This window comes from Oncorhynchus masou, chromosome 17 (assembly GCF_036934945.1).
Source record: "Oncorhynchus masou masou isolate Uvic2021 chromosome 17, UVic_Omas_1.1, whole genome shotgun sequence".
Lineage (NCBI taxonomy): Eukaryota > Metazoa > Chordata > Actinopteri > Salmoniformes > Salmonidae > Oncorhynchus > Oncorhynchus masou.
The window spans coordinates 7310013-7318171 of record NC_088228.1 but is presented as its reverse complement, the minus strand read 5'-3'; the positions used below and the strand labels follow the sequence as shown (position 1 = coordinate 7318171).

At 43.4% G+C, this 8159-nt stretch overlaps 1 long non-coding RNA gene across 1 annotated transcript; it reads right to left on the bottom strand.

Moving 5' to 3' along the window:
* Positions 1-3779: 3779 nt before the first annotated feature.
* Positions 3780-7226, bottom strand: LOC135558362 (uncharacterized). The gene is made up of 5 exons (XR_010458348.1): positions 6988-7226; positions 6789-6902; positions 6135-6224; positions 5041-6013; positions 3780-4850 (listed from the first exon to the last, which is right to left on the bottom strand). It is a non-coding gene; the product is annotated as an uncharacterized LOC135558362 (long non-coding RNA).
* Between the last annotated feature and the right edge of the window lie 933 nt (positions 7227-8159).

Here is an 8159-nt window from a genome sequence, read left to right as displayed (position 1 = left end):
GATAGGGAAAGGTATTTTGTAGGGTGACGGAGAGGGAAGATGCTCCCCTGAGGTTTTGTTTGGGGTTTTTGTTTTGTTAAAATTAAAATACCATTATTGGAGTATGTATGAAAATTGAGTTGTAAAGAATGAATGGTATTGAAGGTAATAAATTATTTTTTATTTAAAAAAAAATAGGGCTGTTTCGGGTTTTTTACATTTCTTGTTTTGTAGATTGTTAATTGTTCATCTTTATTAAAGATCTTTTTAAGTAACCACGCTGCGTTTTGGTCCGCCTCTCTTTCCCCAGAAGAAAACCGTTACAGAATCACCCACCAACCAAGGACCAAGCGGCGTGGTAAACAGAGGCAGCAGCAACAGCAGCGACAGGTGCAGCAGCAGTGGGAGAGGCAGCACTATTTGGAGAAATGGACTTGGGAGGAGATCCTTGACGGGAAAGGACCCTGGGCAGAGCCAGGGGAATATTGCCGCCCCAAAGCCGAGCTGGAGGCACCAAAAGCAGAGAGGCGGCATTATGAGGAGCTAGCACGGCAGAGTGGTTGGAAGCCCGAGAGGCAGCCCCAAAAATTTCTTGGGGAGGCACAGAGAGAGTGGCGCCAGAGCCAGACCTGAGCCAACTCCCGGTGTTTACCGTAAGGGCCATGGATGTTATCGGAGCTATCGGCGAAGCTGAGGGCTGAGTCTGAGAGGGTCGAGGAGTTATTGGACAGAATGGAGGAGAGTGAACGGATGGGAGATGAGACACTCGGAGGTGTTAATAGAAATGTGGGAGTGTGAAGAAAGAGAGCAGTTGATTTGGCGTAGTATGCAAGGCATTCGCCCTGAGGTGCGTGTCCCCAGCCCGGTACCATCAGTGCCGGCACCCCGCACCAGGCTGTCTCTCCGTCCCATCAACACAGGTGCTCCCGCCCCTCATTCCAGAGGCGCAAGAGCCCCTCATTCCAGAGGCGCCAGAGCCCCTCATTCCAGCGCTGCCAGAGCCTTCCTTTCCAGCGCCGCCTGAGCTACCCGTCTGCCAGGAGCCGCCCGTCTGCCAGGAGCCGCCCGTCTGCCAGGAGCCGCCATTCAGCCAGGAGCCGCCATTCAGCCAGGAGCCGCCATTCAGCCAGGATCTACCAGAACTGCCAGTCAGCCAGGATCTGCCAGGATCCGCCAGTCAGCCAGGATCCGCCAGTCAGCCAGGATCCGCCAGTCAGCCAGGATCCGCCAGAACTGCCATTCAGCCAGGATCCGCCATTCAGCCAGGATCTGCCGGAGCCGCCAGCCAGCCAGGATCTGCCGGAACTGCCAGCCAGCCCGGAACTGCCAGCCAGCCAGGATCTGCAGGAACCGCCAACCAGCCAGGATCTGCCGGGACCGCCAGCCAGCCCGAGCTGCCCCTCAGTCCAGTGGGGCCCGTTGTTAGGGTTCCTAGGCCAAGGTTAGCGGCGAGGGTCGCTACTCAAGGGACGCTAAGGAGGTGGACTAAGACAATTATGGAGTGGGGTCCACGTCCAGCGCCAGAGCCGCCACCGCGGACAGATGCCCACCCAGACCCTCCCCTATAGGTTTAGGTTGTGCGTTCGGGGTACTGTCACGTTCTGACCATCGTTCATGTGTGTTTTCCTTGTTTTAGTGTTGGTCAGGACGTGAGCTGGGTGGGCATTCTGTTGTGTGTCTGGTTTGTCTCTCTCTGTTTGGCCTGATATGGTTCTCAATCAGAGGCAGGTGTTAGTCATTGTCTCTGATTGGGAACCATATTTAGGTAGCCTGTTTTGTGTTGGGTTTTGTGGGTGATTGTTCCTGTCTCTGTTTGTTGCACCAGATAGGGCTGTTTCGTTTTTTTCACATTTCTTGTTTTGTAGATTGTTCATCTTTATAAGTAACCACACTGCGTTTTGGTCCGCCACTCTTTCCCCAGAAGAAAACCGTTACAACCGTAAAGGAAATCACACTACAAACTATCACCCGCAGGCACTTAAGGAAATTCTGAATGTCGGAATTAGCGGATATATGGAGGCTTAAACACCCTGACCTAGTGAGATATAGTACATGGCATTGTCACGTTCTGACCATAGTTCTTTTGTGTTTTAGTGTTCGTCAGGACGTGAGCCGAGTGGGCATTCTATGTTTTGTGTTTGTTGTTTGGCCTGATATGGTTCTCAATTAGAGGCAGGTGTTTGTCATTGTCTCTGATTGGGAACCATATTTAAGAAGCCTGTTTTGTGGGTGGTTGTCTTCTGTCTTTGTGTCATTGCACCAGATAGGACTGTTTCGGTTTTCACATTTGTTGTTTTTGTATTTTGTAGTGTTCTCGTATGGTCTTGATTAAACATGTTGAACTCTAACCACGCTGCATTTTGGTCCTCCTCTCCTTCAACGGAAGACAAACCGTTACAAGCGGAAGCTTAAATCAATCTCATCGTCTTGATTACTGGCACCAAAAAAACAAAAAAACTAAAGTGTTGCTAGGGGACAGAATGTGGTTGGATCATCACATAATTGGCATATATATTACGCTTACAGAATTTCCACGTGGGCGAGGATATTAGAAATTTAAATCAAAGCCTCCTGGAGGATAACTTGTTTATAACTAGGACAGAAGAATTTATAACTTACTTTTCCCGACGTAACATAGGTACAGCAGATCCCCTTATTGTATGGGACACTTAAAATGTGCCTTTAGAGGCCATGCAATTCAGTACTCCTCTATAAAACAAAAATGTCCATATTAACGAAGGAAATTGAAGGACTAACTGTACCGTAGAGGAAAAACAAAAAGAAATCGAAGAATATATTCAAGAAAGATCCAATAATACATATATAGTTTAAAAATTAAGGGAACTGGATGGAATATGGGGAAAATGCACCAAATCATTTAATCTTCAACAGAAAAATTTTACCCTTTTTTTTAAAACTTGTTAACAATGGAGTCGTGTGATTCACCAAATTATATTTTGAAAGAAGTAGGGTACTTGAAGAATGTTTTAATTTCAGTCTCCTATCTCCACTAACCGAAGTTAATTGTATGGATTTTATTCCTATTAATAATGTAAAATGATCTGTACAGAAAGACTCATGTGAAGGCTAAGTTACAGAGGAGGAACTTCCTGATGCAATTAAAAGGCTGAGAACTCCAGGGCTGGATGGCATTCCAGTGGAGGTATACAAAACATTTTTTGGATATACTCAGAGGACCATTATTAGCATGTTTTAACCACTGTCACGCCCTGACCTTAGTTATCTTTATCATTTTGGTTAGGTCAGGGTGTGACTAGGGTGGCTGTGTTAGTTTTTGTAAGTCTAGGTATATGTAGGTCTATGGTGGCCTGATATGATTCCCAATCAGAGGCAGCTGTTTATCGTTGTCTCTGATTGGGGACCATATTCAGTTGCCTGTCAGCACTCATTTATATAGCCTTGTCGTTCTGTTAGTTTGTTCAGTGTTCATAATAAGAGAATGTACGCATACGACGCTGCGCCTTGGTCTCCTCCTTACAACGACCGTGACAATCTACCAATCTTTATATAGGAGTGTATCAGACAAGGTGAGTTAGTGGCAAGGGCTAAATTTGAAGAGGACTCTAGGAGAAGTAATTTAATCTGCTTTACAGAAACGTGGCTCAAGCAGGACAATATTGATGGATACACTGTCATTCGAGCAGATGGAGACAAAACAACGTCACACAAAGCTATAGGCGGGGGACTATGTATCTTTGTCGATAATACTTGGGCCACGCAGTGTATGAGGATGAGAATGTTTCAGTGGTGCGTTTTCACAATCAACTGACCAGCCAGTATTTGTGCTTGGGGATTTTATTACGCTCTCCCTCTCCGCGCACCTCCCCACTCTGCAACAGTAGGTCACCTGTCCAACTCACATCCTGGGTCAGTGGTATGGCAACGCAAACCCCCCCAGTCGGGAAATCACACTATAACGTTATCCATCCAGCAGGTGAAAAACCTGTAGAGAAATCAGGTGAGGGGAGTAGGGAGGAGCTCAAGGATCCCCACGAGTTGACAGACAGTATACATCCAGTTTCTGTCATTAACAAAACTTTCAGAGTATTTCCCAACAAAAAGCCCTGGGTGTCTAAAGACTTGAAACTAACTCAATGAAAGGAGATGAATTCAGGTCAAAAATACAGTGCCTTGCAAAAGTATTCACCCCCCTTGGCGTTTTTCCTATTTTGTTGCATTACAACCTGTGATTTTTATTTGGATTTCATGTAATGGAACACTCGACTGGCTTAAGGGGAAACATTTGTGTCTTGGAAGGGCCTAGTCAAAGCCCAGACCTCAATCCAATTGAGAATCTGGGGTATGACTTAGATAGCGGAACCCATCCAACTTGAAGGAGCTGGAGCAGGTTTGCCTTGAATGGGTAAAACTCCCAGTGGCTCGATGTGCCAAGCTTATAGAGACATGCAGCAAAGGGTGGCTCTACAAAGTATTGACTTGGGGGGGTGAATAGTTATGCTACACTAACCTCTGTCTCTTATTTGATTCACAATAAAAAAAATGTCATCTTTCAAAGTGGTAGACATGTTTTGGAAATCAAATGATACAAACCCATTTTAAATTCCAGGTTTAAAGGCAACAAAATAGCAAAAATAACAAGTCTGTGGTGCAACGTGGCGTTGGTGGAGCGAGACATGATGTCCCAGATGTGCTCAATTGGATTCAGGTCTGGGGAACGGGCGGGCCAGTCCATAGCATCATGCCTTCCTCTTGCAGGCACTGCTGACACTCCAGACACATGAGGTCTAGCATTGTCTTGCATTAGGAGGAACCCAGGGCCCTCCTATGGCCTCCTCCACATCTCCTGATGTACTGGCCTGTCTCCTAGTAGCTCCTCCATGCTCTGGACACTACAGACACAGCAAAACCAGACCTCCATGGGTTGATAAATTTGTTTTCCATTGATAATTTGTGTGATTTTGTTGTCAGCACATTCAACTATGTAAAGAAAATAGTATTTAATAAGAATATTTCATTCATTCAGATCTAGGATGTGTTATTTTAGTGTTCCCTTTATTTTTTTGAGCAGTGTATATTTACCCAAAAATATGGGGGATTGGAAATTATGGACGCAATCTTTCTGCAATAAAGCTGATCCACCCCTTTTAAAATAATATTTGATTAAAGTCCGAAAATCTAAGCCAATCCCGTCTGTTTCGGTTGTTGTTAACCAACCAACCCATCATCGAATATAAAAGAAATAGCACCTAGAAAGAGACAAAGCAAACTTTAATGCAGTTTGTTCTACAGACGTATGATCACAGTGACTGAGGAAAATACTGAATTGACAATGTGCAGACTCAGTGAACACAGCCTGGCCATAGGGACCAGACCTAAGTTCATTATGTTATGGTAGTGATCTGCGGTCACAGGCAGACATGGCTGCCCAGAGATAAGACTGTGGGCAATCTGCCCTGAGAGAAGTAGAAACAGAGCTGCAATCATTTTACACTGCAAGACCTATGCAGACACAGGCAATTTTCTTCCCAAAATTGTAAAACAAAGATTTAGAAAAAAATCCAGTAACATCCTTATTTCACCCCTCATACTGGTTAAATTAGAGTAAGCTTTACTTTCAACAGTAATATCATTTCATAAACGTACAACATTGAAATATGTTGTGGGGTAATCCATGTGAATCTTATTAAGTAGTAGACATTTCTGAATTTTTCTATAAATATATGTGGAGAATCAGCAAAGAAGGGTACGTTTAGAATATTTATCTATGCGGATTACGATAATATAAGGGATTCAAAATTGGAAAGAGTATTTGAGACAATTGCATTGTTTTGAAAATTCCAACCGAAACTCCCAAAAGGCTACATTATCAATCCAAAGACTGAAGTGCTTTATAAGGACGACCTCTGACCATCCAGTGCTGGACACGTTCTTTCATTCGTTATCAGAAACAGCCAAGGCATCCAGTCTGAAGGTCTTCTTCGGCACGTAAGGCTAAAGTTGTAATCCCTCCAAGTTGAAGAGATGTACACTTGTTATATCGGATGTTATCTTGCTAAAAAAAAAAAAGATTTTGTCAGGAGAAAAAGTTAATGAAATTAGAATTGAACAAAATGTATATTTTTAAAGTAGAAGTCTTTGTGTATTACTTTTTTTTCAGCTTTGAAGCGTATTACCTTATTCACATCTTTTTGAAGAACACAGTCAATGTAGGGGTCAGTGCTGTCATGGAAGTCTTTGCTGCAAACAACACAGTTTATATAAGGCTGCAGAGAGAGAAAGCATGTTAAGTAAAAATGTGTAGACGTGGTTGATTCATTTGTTTTTCGTTGTTTTTTTTTACATTTAACCTTTTATTTACCTAGGCAAGTCAGTTGAACAAATTCTTATTTACAATGACGGCCAAACCCGGACAATGCTGGGCCAATTGTGTGCCGCCCTATGGGTCTCCCAATCACCGCCGGATGTGATACAACCTGGATTCAAACCAGGGACTGTAGTGACACCGCTGCGCCACATGGGAGTCCTAAATACTAACACTGAATTCCTGCATTTGGACAAGGGTGAGCTTGTACTGACCTCCTTCATAGTCCAGAGTTGAGGTAAATTCAATATTTTAACTGAAATCTACTCCTCTTGTGCTTCAGCTTCACTATCTACAAATCAGAAATGATCACAGAGGGCTACAACTCTAATGAAGCACTGCTCTAAACCAGAGCATGGAGTTGAATGTATCCTTTACAAATAAAACTATTTCAAATATTATGTGGATATTTAAGACACACAGCTATGGCATGTTACCAAGCGATAAGAGGATCTGAACTACTCACCCTTCTGGATTTAAAGCGACATTCAGGGTGATGTTTATGTTCACTATCACTACTGGCCTTAAGGCAGTCTGTTGCTTTCAACACCAAGTTGATTTTAAATTCCCGAGCCTTGGTCTGTAGACAAAAATGGGAAGGAGCCATTTATCATTTATGATAAACAGTGAATCATACATGAAAAAAAATAAAAAATAAATCTTACCTCAGATTGTCCAATAACTTGTAAAAAATTGAGGTGCTCATTTTGATTGTATTTCATAAATTCACTATTCTTATTTGCATATCTTATAGCCATGTCAACATGTTTCTTGTCAACCGCACTCAACATATCATAGTTGCTCTGTCCGTTAGCTATAAACAGCAAGGCTGCTGATGTGACCAGCAGAACACTCAGGAGGCCACTCATCCCCATCTCAACACTGGATAGTTAGACACAATGCTAATAGGTATAAATGTACATGCAGATCAAACATTAACTTTGGTTCAAGGACTTTCACTCAAGTTCATTGGATTTTGTTCCAGTGCAGAGCAAATAAAGATGCTTCATATGTTCTCTTGCTAAAGTCCAGTGACATTTTCATGAGCGCACGCCAAAACCATAGTGTTAACATAACATGCTGACTACACTTGGCACGTGCTTGCGTCCGCATGTTGATTTTTGTCCATCCACACCAGACGCGATCAGGACAAGTAGGTTGAAATATCAAAACAAACTCCTCCCCCAAAGTAATATCATTGGTTCAATGTTGTTAGCGCCTTTTCTTGCCAGTTTACAATAAATAGTAGTTGCACGTCCCTTGTTTCTTCCTATTTACTTCAGCTCTTGCACAAGGCCGTGTACAAATGCCTCATCCTTCAAGGTAGCAGCAGAAGGGATTGGCTTCCTGACAAACGCAATCAGCTCTTCATCCACACCTTGTGTTTTATTTGTCTTGGCTGCCAGTCTTGAGCCATGTCTGTTAGTGGTTGGTCTGTTGTCTGAAGCACAGGGTCACCATCACGTCGGGCTCCACAGGTTATGGATGGAGGCAAATTACTATTTTCAAGGCTGAGGTTGCCTTTTGAGCTGAAAATAGGTCAACGTGTTAATGAAAAGTCAAATGTGTTTAAGTAAACTTTAGAGACCTCAGCTCAGGCTCAATTAATCATTTCTCAAATCTGGGCCACAATGTCTAACAATGCTGGTTTTCATCATTGATCTGTTGCGCTTGTCTCCACCCCCCTCAAGGTGTCGCCTATTATCCCCTGTGTATTTATACCTATGTTGCCAGTTTGTTTTGTTTGTAAAACCTACCAACGTTTGTTCCCCTGCTCCATCCTAGTTTTGACCGTTCTGCCTGCCCTGACCCTGCCTGCCGTTCTGTACCTAGCCCC